Below are 13,690 nucleotides of genomic sequence, written 5' to 3' on the forward strand. Positions count from 1 at the left end.
TATAAAGGTCCTTTATTTTTTTAGGGGCTTTGACAAAAGCATGTTTCCTTTTAAGATGCTGAGAGCTGCTTTTGAAATAGCTGCTACTAAATTGTCTAAGGCAGAGCAGAATACGGCTTTCTTCTGTTAGAGGGGATGAGCAGTTTTAAGAGGGCCGTATTTCTTCAAACGTGGCTGGGCCAGTTCATTTTTTTTTTTCAGCAGGAGTATATTTAAAAAGTGTTTGTTGCTGTATCATCTCATTTTATACCCAGAAATTGCTTTTTAGAAAATATAAAGCAGTAGGCAATATAGAAGGAAAGTCAGCCCTTAATCTAAAACTCTGGGGTGTAAAAGCATTCAATTCCAATACTGCATATTTGCAAGGTTTGCAGTTAGCATCCTCAGAAGCTTCCAGAAGGAACAGAGTGATGCAGGTTATATTCCTCTGAACGGTGACTCTTCTAGTACAGGCTGCTGTGTGTTTCCAAGAGAACCAGCAGTGTTATCATGAATGCACTGCATAATGAGATCTCAGAATCTGAGGAAAGCAGCTAGTGAAAGAGCTCGTCAGCATCTCCCACACTAGCTGAGTTGGAAGCTTTATCCTTTGGCCTGAGTTTCCTCCCAGATGGGAAGCGATGTAGCTGTTTGTCACTCAGCAGGCCCCATCTCTATCACACAGGCCAGAAAAGCACTTCATCTCACACCTGGAAACCAACAACAAACTCATTTTATTTCCCTTGATCTGAGTGCTATACAGGACAACACACAGCTTCCAAAACAAAAACAGTGAGCACAAACTGAAGTATGAGAAATTCCAGTTAAACATAAGAGGTATATATATATATATATACACGTTATTGTGACGGTGGTCAGACACTGGTACAGGCTGCCCAGGGGAGCTGTAGAGTCTACATCCTTGGAGATACCCAAAACCTGACTAGACACAGCCCTTGGCAACCCATTCTAGAACAATTTCTACCTAGGGCATGGCATAATAGACCATGTTAGAGCATTTCTGTGACAGATGCTAACCTATACCTAGAACTAAGTTTAGTACTGGAACAGCAAGTAAACCTCTGCTAGTTTGTCAATGAACCTATTTGTGATTATCTTCATTCTACACTCCAGATGAGTCAGAGTTGGAAGTTTGGCTGAATTCTAGATTAGGTCTCTGAAGACCCAAATTAAAATCTAAGCACTTTGTGATTTTATTCTGTTGGCCAGCAGAGGGAGGAAAGAGAGAGAAAATGGAAAGAAAGTCATTCGTGACTTTCTGAGGCTGAATAGCAATTCTCTTTCATATCAGCACCAGGACTTCACTGCCTCAGGGCCAAACTCTTGCTTGTCAGAGCTGTGATAATGGATAAAGCCACATGAGATTTAATTATTCTTCAGGTACTCAAACACACTGGGCATCCTGCTACGCAGCTAATATCAAGAAGTGAATCCAGCTGTAATCTTTGCTAGCAGCTGACACATCACTACAGACAACTGGACTCAGCACAGGTTTTCATACACCTAAAGTCACATTTGATGTCTTAAAGTCTGTCTCATTTATTTTTTGTTCCCTAGCAAGGCTGTAAAGCGAACAAATGAGACCCCTTTGGCCATTCACAAGGGTGTTGTCTGACAGAAAGCGAGGAAAGAGCACTCTTGGGTGCTTTCTTCCAACAGGTATCCCTGAACTGCACTCAGAAATGAATGGGAGGGTGGGAGACAGGATGCCCCAACCTGCCTGTTGCTTTCAGTCCCTTACTGTCGAGGGAAGGGCTGCTGTTCTTTCCTCTCATGCTCCACTATTGCTAGGCAAAGTAAGGACTCGCTAAGCATTTTGTTCATGTGTAATGCTAAACCAACTAATTTTAGCCTCACAGAAATTAAAGCTGCAGGACTCATCCCCACCAATGCTAACAGCTGCATTATATACTGTGTTGTTGTTATTTTACCATGCCTATGTAGCAAGAGGTAATAAATGACACATTTAATGATGAGTTATAGGTTGAAAAACAAAGAAATGAACAGAAAGAAAAGAAGCTATAGTTTGAGCTAAAATTTGATCATTCCTATGTCCAATTCCAAATGCTGTTATTAGCTTTGGCCCCAAGGTCAACAGGGCACAGGCTGCACTACTGCACCAGTTCTCTTCTGAAACATATCTATGAGTTGCACCAGACATCTTCATTAGTCCCTCTCCTCCTCCAGAAGCCCATGCAGGCAGTTTTAATAGAGATCTGCTCACGAAAGAGTATCTCCAGGAGCACATGAATGGCATAGAGTCCCCGGTGTGATGTTCAGAACTGAACGTATGGCATGTAGAAGCCAGTCAGTCAATCAACCTTCAGCGGACACTGTTTCTTCTGCACATAATTGCCTCATAAATGGCCCTTTGGAAAAATTTTTGCTCAGGCTTCAGCCTGGCTCTTGATTGAGATGTCTGCAAAACTTCTGCCTGAGATTTGTAACTTGCTATGCAAACTCAGTCACTCTACATAACCTTTTCCAGAGCATTGAAAAATGCATGGCCGTTGGAAATCTTTCAACAGAAAAATGGCAAAGAAAAAAGATGATGAAGAGCCTCTCTCCTTGCTTTGTTATTTAAACGTGTCAGAAGTTCCTCCCAGCTATATTTGACAGCAAATGAAGAAACATGTGTTGCACAGTTAAAAGCAGCGATACAATCAAAGATGGAACACATCTTTCTCTAAGCTTCATCTGCAGCCCTATGGGAACACGGTGGCATGTCCACGTGGTGGCAGCAGAGGAGGAAAGTGAGAAATCATCCAGAGGAAGCCTGAAGATAAAAGTTAGTGACCTGAGCTGCAGTATTCCTTAGTTAAACGTGCACTGCTGTATGCATCTTCACTACTAGGTATGACCCTCCCAGGAACTGTACACTGAGCATCTGCCTGCAGCTACCCAAATCCAGGCAGAAGACAGATGTCCATGCAGCAGCTCAGTGATGCTTTGTCACTTGGGTGATCACATTGAACCCCAACTGTGTGGCATTCTTCACACAACAAGCTGGCCTAGAGGTATTCCCTAGCCCCCTGCCACGTGCTTGCATACACATCTTCTCTATTCTGGGAAGACTGATTCAGCTGTCACAGATCAAAGATAAAGAAAAACGAGCTTAATAAAAGCAGAGGCAGACAAGGAAAACCTTCAAGCAACTAAATTGAGGTTTTCTACCCTCAGAAATACTTGGTTTAATTGAGTCTGTTGCATCTCTTATGGTCATTGTTGCCTCTGGAAAGGCAGGTGGGTGTACCCTTCTTCATTCCCATAGCCATGGAAGGCTCCAATGGCGAAATGAGGAACCTGACAGTACCCAGACTCCTCTCCAGCAAGACAGTGGAGGCAATTCCAGTCAGGTCACCTCTGCACATATTTCCCAGGGAGCCTGATTGATTTTAAAGCACGTTGTGCTCTTGACATACACACAATGCACTTCCCCTTCTCAGCCCATGGCCCACATTCCTCAGTTATCTTCTCTGGGGTTATTCACTATACCCTGTGATACCCTGTCCCCCTGTTACCATAGACTGTGCCTCCCTTGTACATTACTGGGGGTAACACAGGGTGACAGCACTTCTACCAAATACTTTGGACAAGGAAAGCAGGACCTTGGGGCTTAGGTCATGCTCTGTAACCACATGGGGGAAGGACACAAAAGATGGCTATAGCTTAACACAGAACAAGTTATTTAATCATATCACTATGCACTTTCGAAAGGCATTTTGAATACAGGAGAAGCCAGTTCCTATAAGCTCTACTGAAGTTACAACTTATTTCCAGCTTATATAACCATGTTCTTAATAGACCAGGTAGAAGTTAGTATTTACTAAGCTAGAGACCACTATTCACACAAGTATCAAACACATAGACTATTTATTCCACCCTTGATACACATGAATTTCAGCACCTGCTAGTCAGCAATAGCTTTTTGCAGCTTTTTACTGAAATAGGGCATTTCATAGTTCCATTCAGGAATAGCAGCCAAGCAACTGTAAGTTCTTCCTGAGCAGCCAGGCCCAGCTAATTTCAAAATGGATTGCTCTGTGAAGGAAGGATAGCACACCCCAGGTCAGAGAAATGCTATACAGGCCCAAGTCTCATATAAAAAAGTCTCTCGGTGAGAGATAAACAGTTCTAAAATGTGTCAGAGAAACCATTAGGCGATAAAAATTCACAGAGCAATTTTGCCAGAGAAAAAAGCATAAATAAAAAGTGCATCAGTTCTTTCCCAGACTTTCTTGCAAGTCAGCGGCATTCATAGGGATACGCCACAGCCAGAGTTGAACCAAAGGCAATTAAAAAGTGTTGGCTGTCTTATATCAAACTTGCAGTTTGTACTCAGCACTTTAATTAAAGGCAGCAATTATATAAATGGTGCCACTAAGTGGAAGGAGAGCAAGGAGTACAGTGAGCATAGATTAAATTCTGTGTGCATCTTGAGAAGAAAAAGAGCAACTGATTCTTATTTGCATGTGGGTGCATTCATTCTGTATCCAAAGAAAACTTAGAAAACAAAAACAAAGAGCTAGCTTGCTCTTGCAAGGAAACGTAGATCCTAAAGCAGCTTCCAGCCAGTTCGGGGGAGGGAAAAGTGGCATCTCATCTACTTTGCTTCAAGTACATGCTGATCTGCTTTCTGCTTTTGAGCTTGTACGCTTTAGCAATGTCAAATGTTTTGGATTCTTCTCAGAGGCCTTTCAGTATATATACAAGTATGCAACTTAGAGTATTAAAAGGGAGAAACCTGAGCCCCAACATTAAGGACAAGATATTCTGGGAGAAATGTAATTAAAACTCTGGATTTTCTCTGTAGTTTTTTCTTTTCTTCCATTTAAAGAAACGTCATGCCAATCATCTTAAACTAGCACTTGCTAATATGAAAAGAAAATGTTTATTCAATTGGCATCTTGTAGTGATTTCATGCTGAACTACTTTTAAGAAAAGAGAAAGAAAATCTACAAAGCAAGAAGCGTGAAACAGGATAATATCTCCACTGCAATTAAGCAGAACATGCCTCTGTGATAGGAGAATGAACTTCGTGCAATAACTGCTAATGGTAGGGCATTCTAGAAGCATCAGGACACATCGTGTTCCTGCCTACTGAAGCCTATTTGGGATTTCATATTCTCATTTCCTGTACCACAAAGAATATTGCACAGAGTGAGCACTCAAGCACATCCAGATAATGCTGAACAAGAGCCCTCCCACTCTCTCTACACTTTAAGATACAAACTCCAGACATCACAAAATAAGAAAGCCAAGTTAACTTCAGTCGTACCTTTGGGCCTGTGGAAGAGTTGGTGGCCAGGAGATCTTGCCTTCTGATTTTGAACATCTCAGCTGGCAGCATAGACAAAGCACATACAAAAGTTACAGCTGGTTCAGTATACTTATCTTGCCCTCTTTAAGTGGAAAAACATCCATACTGTGGGATTTGTGCACAAAGATGTGTTTCTAATGGGCTGAGTCAGGAATGACATCTGCAGCATGGTAAAGTCACAGTCATGGACAGCAAAGATATACCCAAAAAATGATGATATATGGATTAATTTATAATTTTCTCTTGTATCAAACAAGTTTAGAACTGAAGAAAAGAGCTTGCTAGGTTCTATGCTTTCGGGAAATACTTTCCACTCTAATTATGTAATTCCACCCTTCCCCAGCCACCCATCTCCTCTATTCAGTATCTCGATCTCTTCTTTCAAGAAGTGCAAACAATTCTTGGTTCTGACATTCTCTTTCCCTCTATGAGTACTGGAAAAAAGGAAACATCACTCCCATTTTTAAAGAGGAAAGAAAGGAAGACCTGGAGAACTACAGACCAGTCATCCTCACCTTTGTGCCTGGGAAGATCATGCAGATATTTCCAGAAGCAATGTTAAGTCATGTACAGGATGAGGAAGTGGTCCAAGACGACACAGCTTCACCAAGAGCAGATCACATCTGACCTTCTACAGATGAAGAAGGTAGCCTTCTACAGCAGAGTGATGGCACTGATAGACAAAGCAAGTGACTGATGTCATCTACCTGATCTTCTGCAAGGCCTTTGACATGGTCCATGGCATGTTCTTATCTCTAAATTGAAAAGATACAGATTTGAAGGGGGAATTGTTCAGTGGAATTGGCCGGATGGTCGTAGCCAGAGTGTTGTGGTCAATGGCTCTGTGTCCAGATGGTGTCCCTCAGGTTTCCACCTTGAGACCAGTGCTCTTCAACACCTTTATCAACAACATAGGCAGTGGGATTGAGTGTACTCTCAGCAAGTTTGCTGATGACACCAAGCTGAGTGGTGCAATTGATACAATAGAAGGAAGGGATGCCATCCAGAGGGACCTGGACAGGCTTGAAAAGTGGGTACACGAGAATCTAATGAAGTTCAACAAGGTCAAAAGCAATGTGTTGCACTGGGGTCAAGGCAATTCTAGATGTATGTACAGACTTGGAAAAGAACTCTTTGAGAGTATCCCCGTGGAGAAGGACTCAGGGGTCTTGATGGACAAAAAGCCAGACAAGAGCAAGCAGTGTGTGTTTGCAGCCTGGAAGGCTTCATCTGTAGGAAGTACTGCACTTCATGTTGGACTGGAGTCTCTCTCTTCTCTTACCAGGCATCTCTGTTTCAAACAGATGGTCCAGAAGGAGAGCACACAGCAGATCTTGGAGGACAGTGTAAACAGCAGATGCGTTACATGTTCATTTTAATTATAACCCTGAGCCAGAATTCCAAATTATTTTATAGAATGGCAGCTTCCTCACAAGGCAAATAGTTAACCCCCCTTAGTACCTGGGCTGCCCATTTACACATTAGTAAAGAAAAAAATGTTCAGATTAATGTTTATTGTTTCTCTTCAGCTTTTCACAGCTAAATATGCACTGAGGAAATCATATCTTTGAGCCAAAACCCACACCATGGTTGCTGTCATGGTGGAAGAGCAATGTTTTAAAGTTAGCTATAACATGACAAGTCAGTCATCAGTAACATCAGCTTGATAAATACTGCAAATTATAGCTCCACTAGTTCAGGGGAACTACTGCTTTCATAAGGACTGGCTGATATTTTCTGACCTGTGCTAGCATATTTGAGGTTTTCTTCCAGAAGTAGCATGGGACAGCAGCTGAGAATAGAAGGGTTTATTTAAGCAACAGAAAGACTAGCATTTGGCAAGTCAAAAGGTCACGTGTAACTCCTAATTTATTAAACTATTATACCTGAATGGCAGACGGCATAAAGGTAGGCTTTAGCACTTTTAATCCATTTTGGCAGCAGATGGTAGCCAGGGTCTCTTGGCCAGACAACAGCCATGAGGTTTCCTCATCACAAGCGCTCTTATGTTCGTATTCCTATATTTGAGTAGACTGCAACATACAACAGATTGGAAGAGAGCAGGCAGTAGATGTTTCTTGGCTTGTGTATGCACGTATTTGCTTGTACAGGCATTCACAAACACACTCACTTCCAAGTCTAGTTTTTATCTAAAGCTTCTTAGGAACTGCTAGCTAAATCAGACACCACTTTTCCTTCCTCAAGTATTTTGTGTCTATTCAAAAGAATACTTGGAGCCTTCCATTAAATAATAATAATAATGGCTCCCAAACTCCTGGCAAACTGAATTGTGTCAGCGTGGCCTTTCTAATATGAGACAAGGCTAACAGCTCATCATAGATAAATCTCTCCAACACTTGAAGGCATATTTACAATGGATGAGCTATCATGCCAAATTCCAGGTTGCTAAAAAGGAAGCAAGGTACCATTGTTGCTAAAGAACTTCATCTTTGCTATTGATGCTATGGCAGTGGCATTTAAAAAGCAACTTACCTCTGGTAAAATCAGATCAGCTGAGATGAACTGGAGTTACCAGTTTTATTTTGACAGACGAGTACGAGTTGTTTAAGGTCAAGATTGGTAAAGGCCTCCCAGGTCATTCAGTCCAACCATCCACCTACCACCAATATTTCCTCACAAACCATGTCCCTCAGTACAACATGTAAATGTCTCTTGAGCACCTCCGTGGACAGTGACTCAACCACCTCCCTGGGCAACCCATTCCGGTACCTGATAGCTTTTCAGAGAAGAATTTTTTCTTAATATCTAACCTGAACCTCCCCTGGCACAACTTGAGGCCATTTCTATTCATCCCATCATGAGTAATGTCAAAGCCACTCTGGCTTTGACTTTCTGGAAGCTGCTGCTCTCTGACAAAGAAGCCCAGCCCCTACCTAGAAAAACGTTTCACATGCTGTAGGCAACACCTGGGGAGGTGATGTGGGGGACCTTCTCTGGTGTTGCCCCCAGACTGAACTGTCACGGACCATGACAGGCCGTAAGCACTCTCCCATGTCAGAGCAAGGCACACGTACTGCCAGCTCCAATTTCACTGTCCGATTGCTCAGCACCGTGCATCAGTGCGTGCTTCCCTCTCACTGCCCATTAGCGAGCCACTGTGCTGGAAAGCAAGTTCCTGTCAGCACCAAGAGCAGTTTCCTAACTCTTACCTCAGTCAGCCCCCTTCTTTTCTTGCCTCTTAACTCACTGCTTCATCCCCCCTTCCCTCCAGTATCCCGTAACTGCAAAGCAGATGAGACAGGGCTTTAATAATGCATGCGTTCACTCACTGTACATGCTGAATGCCTGAGAGCACTGTTTTAATGAATCGAGACCGTCTTTTTATCAGTACTGCTGTCTGAGGCCACAGCGCACTCAAACTGAACATCTTCTAAAGGCAGTTTATGGGAAGGAAAGAGGGGAACCCTGCAAAGACTCAGGGAGCCAGGGGAATGGGGCAGCTGCTTTCCTCGGGCTGGTTTGACCCAGGATCTCTCTCCTTGAGGGCAGAAATCCCGTTACTCATTCATGTAGTTAAGCAGTTCTTAGGAAGATTAAGATTTTTCTTTCTTTGTGGATGCTCTTACCATGGTATAGTGGGATCCATACACTCATTTATCCTCATTATTCAATGCTCTGTTTTCATGCCCCTTCTCTGTCTAGATCTCCTTCCTCCACTGCTTATTGCTCTTCCCTTTCCTTTCCCCCAAGTCCTGCCCCGAGCTATGTGTATTAGCCAGAAACATAACTTCTCTCAGCTCTATCCAAGCATTGCATTTAGTTCTATAAAACCTAACTTGTATACCACAACAAGATATTCCTTTAACAAGAATCTCGGCATTTTACGGAAGATAGAAATTTTTTCCTTCAAATCTCAGCCCCTGCTGCCTCAAGTACATTACTTTGCTACCAGTGCAGAGATGCATGTTGGGCTGAAGAAGTGCTTCCTTGGGACATGTCTGCTTAATTTAGCTCAGTAATTTGAATGGTCATAGTACAACTGAGACACACAGAATAGGTCACCAGTGCTATTCTCCGGACCATATCCAGCCTACACTTATACCCTAAAGTCACAGGAAGTCTGCTTGGAAGAGCTTGCTTCAAAACCTATGTAGGATAGCAGAAGCATTCCTAATCCTTATGCTGCATTTTAGTTAGATAGCAAGCAAACTGCCTCAAAGGCTGGCTGCTCATTTACCTGGTAAATGATAAGTTTTTGCATCTCCAGGAGTGCCAGATTGTTTCTGGAAGGAAACCCACATAAGACATAGTACATGTGCAAAGCTTTCATAAGCATGCAGTAGGTGCCCTTCGCGTTTGGCAATAAACGTTTCTCCCAGGCCTATCCTGTTCATCTGAACACTGAGTAAGGAAAATCATTTTCAGTCTAAAGTACCCCATAGTTCCACAGGGAACCCAAAGCTTACAAGTAGCATTTGCTTCCAGCACTGTTCATGTTCCAAGACCTAAAACCTTACATTACGGGGACAGTTTGTGGAGTTCCAGTTGGGGTACCACTGCTTTCTATGCTGTGCTGACAGAACCTGGACTTACATTTCCAAAGCTTTGCTGCTGTTATGATTAACACAGAGCCCAGAGGTGTGTCAGTTGCCCATCTTCTCAGGAATCAAATCCCAGCATGGACTGAACTTATAGCAAAGCTACAGATTTGGGCTGTGTGATAGCTTAGATGAAACCAGTTCCAGTTCTTCATGCTAACAAGCCTTCAGCATTCCAGGGTGAGAGGACATTACCCACCTGATGCTGCAGTGTGTCTGAGCTCATTTTTCCATCAGTCAGAAAGCCTCCACAGAACTGCTGACCTTTGTACTGCAGCTTTAACACTAAACTAATAACCAAATTATTCTCAATAGATATGCCCAAAGGTTCCAAAACAACCCTCTGGTGGGACTGACACGTCTGTGTTGGAGAGTTGGAAGCATTTTTCTCTTCAAAAGAACAGAAGATACCCATATATTCTGTGCTAAAAAATAAAGACGTGAGCTAATACCAATTTACGAAGGACATGAACCTTGACATCTGGATGTGTAGAGGCTGGCCATTATGTTGTGTATAAGTGGTTCTCCTACATGTCTTTCAGGAAGTGGCATTTCTCAGGTAAGAAGCATTCCTTGATTTATTTATTAATTTTAAGTCAAAGCTGCTATTTTTGAAGCGATTTCTTTTTACTAAGTTTCCATTTTCCAACATTAGTTTTTTCTATGTTCTCAGGCAGCTCCAGTAGCAGCAAATTACACAGGGCATAAATAACTGCAATCCCACCATCATCAGCTTTCACTGATCACAAGAAGTGTTAGCATGAGAAAGGAAAGAAAACTGCAAGTGAGCAGCATTTACTTCCCTCAGATGTCAGTAATACAGCGGATGAGTCTAGACAAGACAAAAAATGCTTAACAAAAGAAGTCCATGAAATACTTGCAATGGCAGAGCTGGCTGGGAGAAACCTATAGAGAACTTTAAGGGCTGATGTACAACACATCCGCTATTCCCTTTCATTCACAGTAGGGCTTCTGGATCATGTGATGAGAGCTAAACTTTTTATAACAGGTTCCTTTTATCCCTTTCCTGTGCCCCAGGAAAATGCACGATCCCTCTAGTAAGAGGAGCCAAGCTCTCAAGCAAATGTTAGCACAAATGGACTGAACTTTTGGCTTTCTGCTTCTGGTTTTTTAAGGGTCCAGTTCCATAGAATAGTTACTAATTAATCAGAGGTCAGTCACCTGGTAAGACCAATTGCTCTATCCAATATACACCCGTTTGAAACTAGTTTTTTGGTTAGTCTTTTGCTTAGGGAAACAGTCATCCCTCAGGAATGTTTCTATATTTGGCTTAGTGATGGTGAGAACTGCAGAGATATGAGCACTACCGCCTAATGAGAAGCGCCTGAAGTGAGCACTGAATTAACTTGCTACAGTTTTAGATACATGAGAACACAGAAGACTATCCTGACACCATCTTAGGGCAACAGCTTTAGGGGAAAAGCAGAAAAAAATTACAGATTTACCTGCCTGAAATCTTCAATACTACTTTAGCAACAGGACTTTGCAAAGGAGAAAGGGAAAGATCCAGATCATTACCTACATTGGCTGCTGCCTTCCATCTCACTTTGCATTGGCTGCTGATACAGCTCCTCAAGAAGGATTCTGAAGCCTCATTATCCCACAGATTTATCAGTTTTGAAATGGAGGGTGAGAAAGCTGCTACTAGAGAACATGCTAAAAGATTTTTTTCTGGCCACATAATTTTGGTGAAAATAAAATACTGTTGTTGTAGTCATTGCCGTGTACAATTAGGCCTTCAGCACCTATACTTATTATTTCTAGTTTCTATTTTTAATCCAAAACATTTGATACTTAAAGATGCTAGTGATGCCAAGATGGCTCTGAGGTCTTTCGAGAGGTATGTCTCCAGTGGCCTATTTAACACTGCTTCCTGCCCAAGATGTAGAAGTGAAGCCTACTGCAATGGCCAAATTGCTCCCATGATCTATATGAATGTGTATCTCATACTTCAGTGAGATGACTTCAACAGCTCTCTAAATGTCTATGCATGTGGGAGGAGAAAGGATGGAGGCAGTGGGAGAACCAGAAAAGTTGTTTCAGTAAATACTTCTGTAATCAAAGATCCCCATGTCTTTGTGGTACAAAGCAGCTCTGGTAATCACAGCAGTACCTGCTCAGACTGCATTTCAGACAGTGAGATGAGTAGCAAGAAACAAAGGGTGTAAAAAATGAACTGATGTAAGTATCCTCCCACATATCCATGATGATGGAAGTCAGGATGGACCAAGTCCAGGTCAATTCCATCTAAAAAGATCCTTGATGACAAACCTTCTTTCAGTGTCTCTTGCTGCCACTTGACTCTTGCATCAAAGAGAGATGTGGTCCACAGTAAACAATTCCAAATGCAAATCTTTGCATCCTTAGTTACAGTCTTTATGTCCTGGGCATTGTCGAGACAAAATACAAAATAAAACAATCATATCACTTGCCTAAACTTTTTTTCTGCATGATTTTCCCTAAGCAGGCCTGTTGATACTGGAGAAATCCAAGACGGTAATGCTAGTTTTAAGTTCTGTTGGTTGAAATGGAGTTTGCTTGGCTTCTAAGCACAAGTTCTACATGGAGTTTACATAGATGTGATCAACCAGAAAAAGGGCTACAGACTTGAGAAACAACTTGAACTCTGAAGAGTTCAGACTGTGAGGGCATTGGTTTGCTAGAGCAGAATGGAATGGGATGTATAAGCCATAACCTAAGCTAATACCTCCTTTCTACAAGTTTGTAGTGGGAAATGAGCACAGGATTTCAGTCACTACTTATGCATTTAATAAAAAAATACTACTAGACCTTTTATTCTTAATGATCATTTCTCTCAAAAGCAGGTAGCTCTGACACACTAAATACTTAATAAATACATCACTTCAAGTGGAAAAAAATATAGCATGGAAGAGGGACTGCCTGCAAAATAGGCCAGGCTGGAATATAAGCCTTTCTCCCTTTCCTCAAGTCCTGTAAAGCAGAACATCAAAAATGTGGTGTTAGAAAATATTTCCCTTTCTAAAAGCATTTCAGCATCAAACTCTTGGTGCAATTCAGGTTTGAATTCATGCACTGGACTACAGCACAAGTCTAGAAGATAGTTGCCTCGCTGTACATTCGGGCCTGGGAAAAGCAGCCTAGACAGACTTCCATTGTTCCCAGGCACAGACCTGCCACGATTAAGATCTCACATCCAATACATTTGATTGCAACAGCAATCAAATGGAAGGGGAAGATACTGAGCTGGTAGCTCCAAGTATTATCAGAAACCCCTCCTGGAGCATGGAAGTATGCCACATAGAAACCCCCATCTGTCTGCAAAGAGACTTAGAACAGTTCCACTGTTTCACCCACCCCATCAACAAGGTAAGTACTCTCTCACTTCTTCACTCTTTGGTTAGTCCAAATCCTTCATACGCCATCAATTGGCCATGACAATTAGACAGATTTCTTTCAGTTCGTAAGTCCAGGACTTTAACCCAAACAGTGGATTTAATGGGATTATAATTCTCCAGTGGCAGCTGCTGCAGAAAGCAAAGAACAAAGTCACAATGCTGGCACATTTTACAATTGGCTTTTATTTCCTAGGGATAGCTATCAAAATGTGAGCCAAGGGAAAATGGGATTATAATGCCCATTAAAGAGAAAAAGTCAAAGATGGGATACCGGTCTGAATCTCTTTCAGGCATATTATTCGTTACTTCTGAAGTTAAGCTTTCAAAAGTTCAAAAGTCTGTGCTATTGCCCAGTGAATGGAAAATTATCTCTTCTCCTAACTAAGCCTAATAAAGGAGGTAGAAAAGGAAAT

The sequence above is a fragment of the Coturnix japonica genome, chromosome 1 (assembly GCF_001577835.2).
Source record: "Coturnix japonica isolate 7356 chromosome 1, Coturnix japonica 2.1, whole genome shotgun sequence".
Taxonomy (NCBI): Eukaryota; Metazoa; Chordata; class Aves; order Galliformes; family Phasianidae; genus Coturnix; species Coturnix japonica.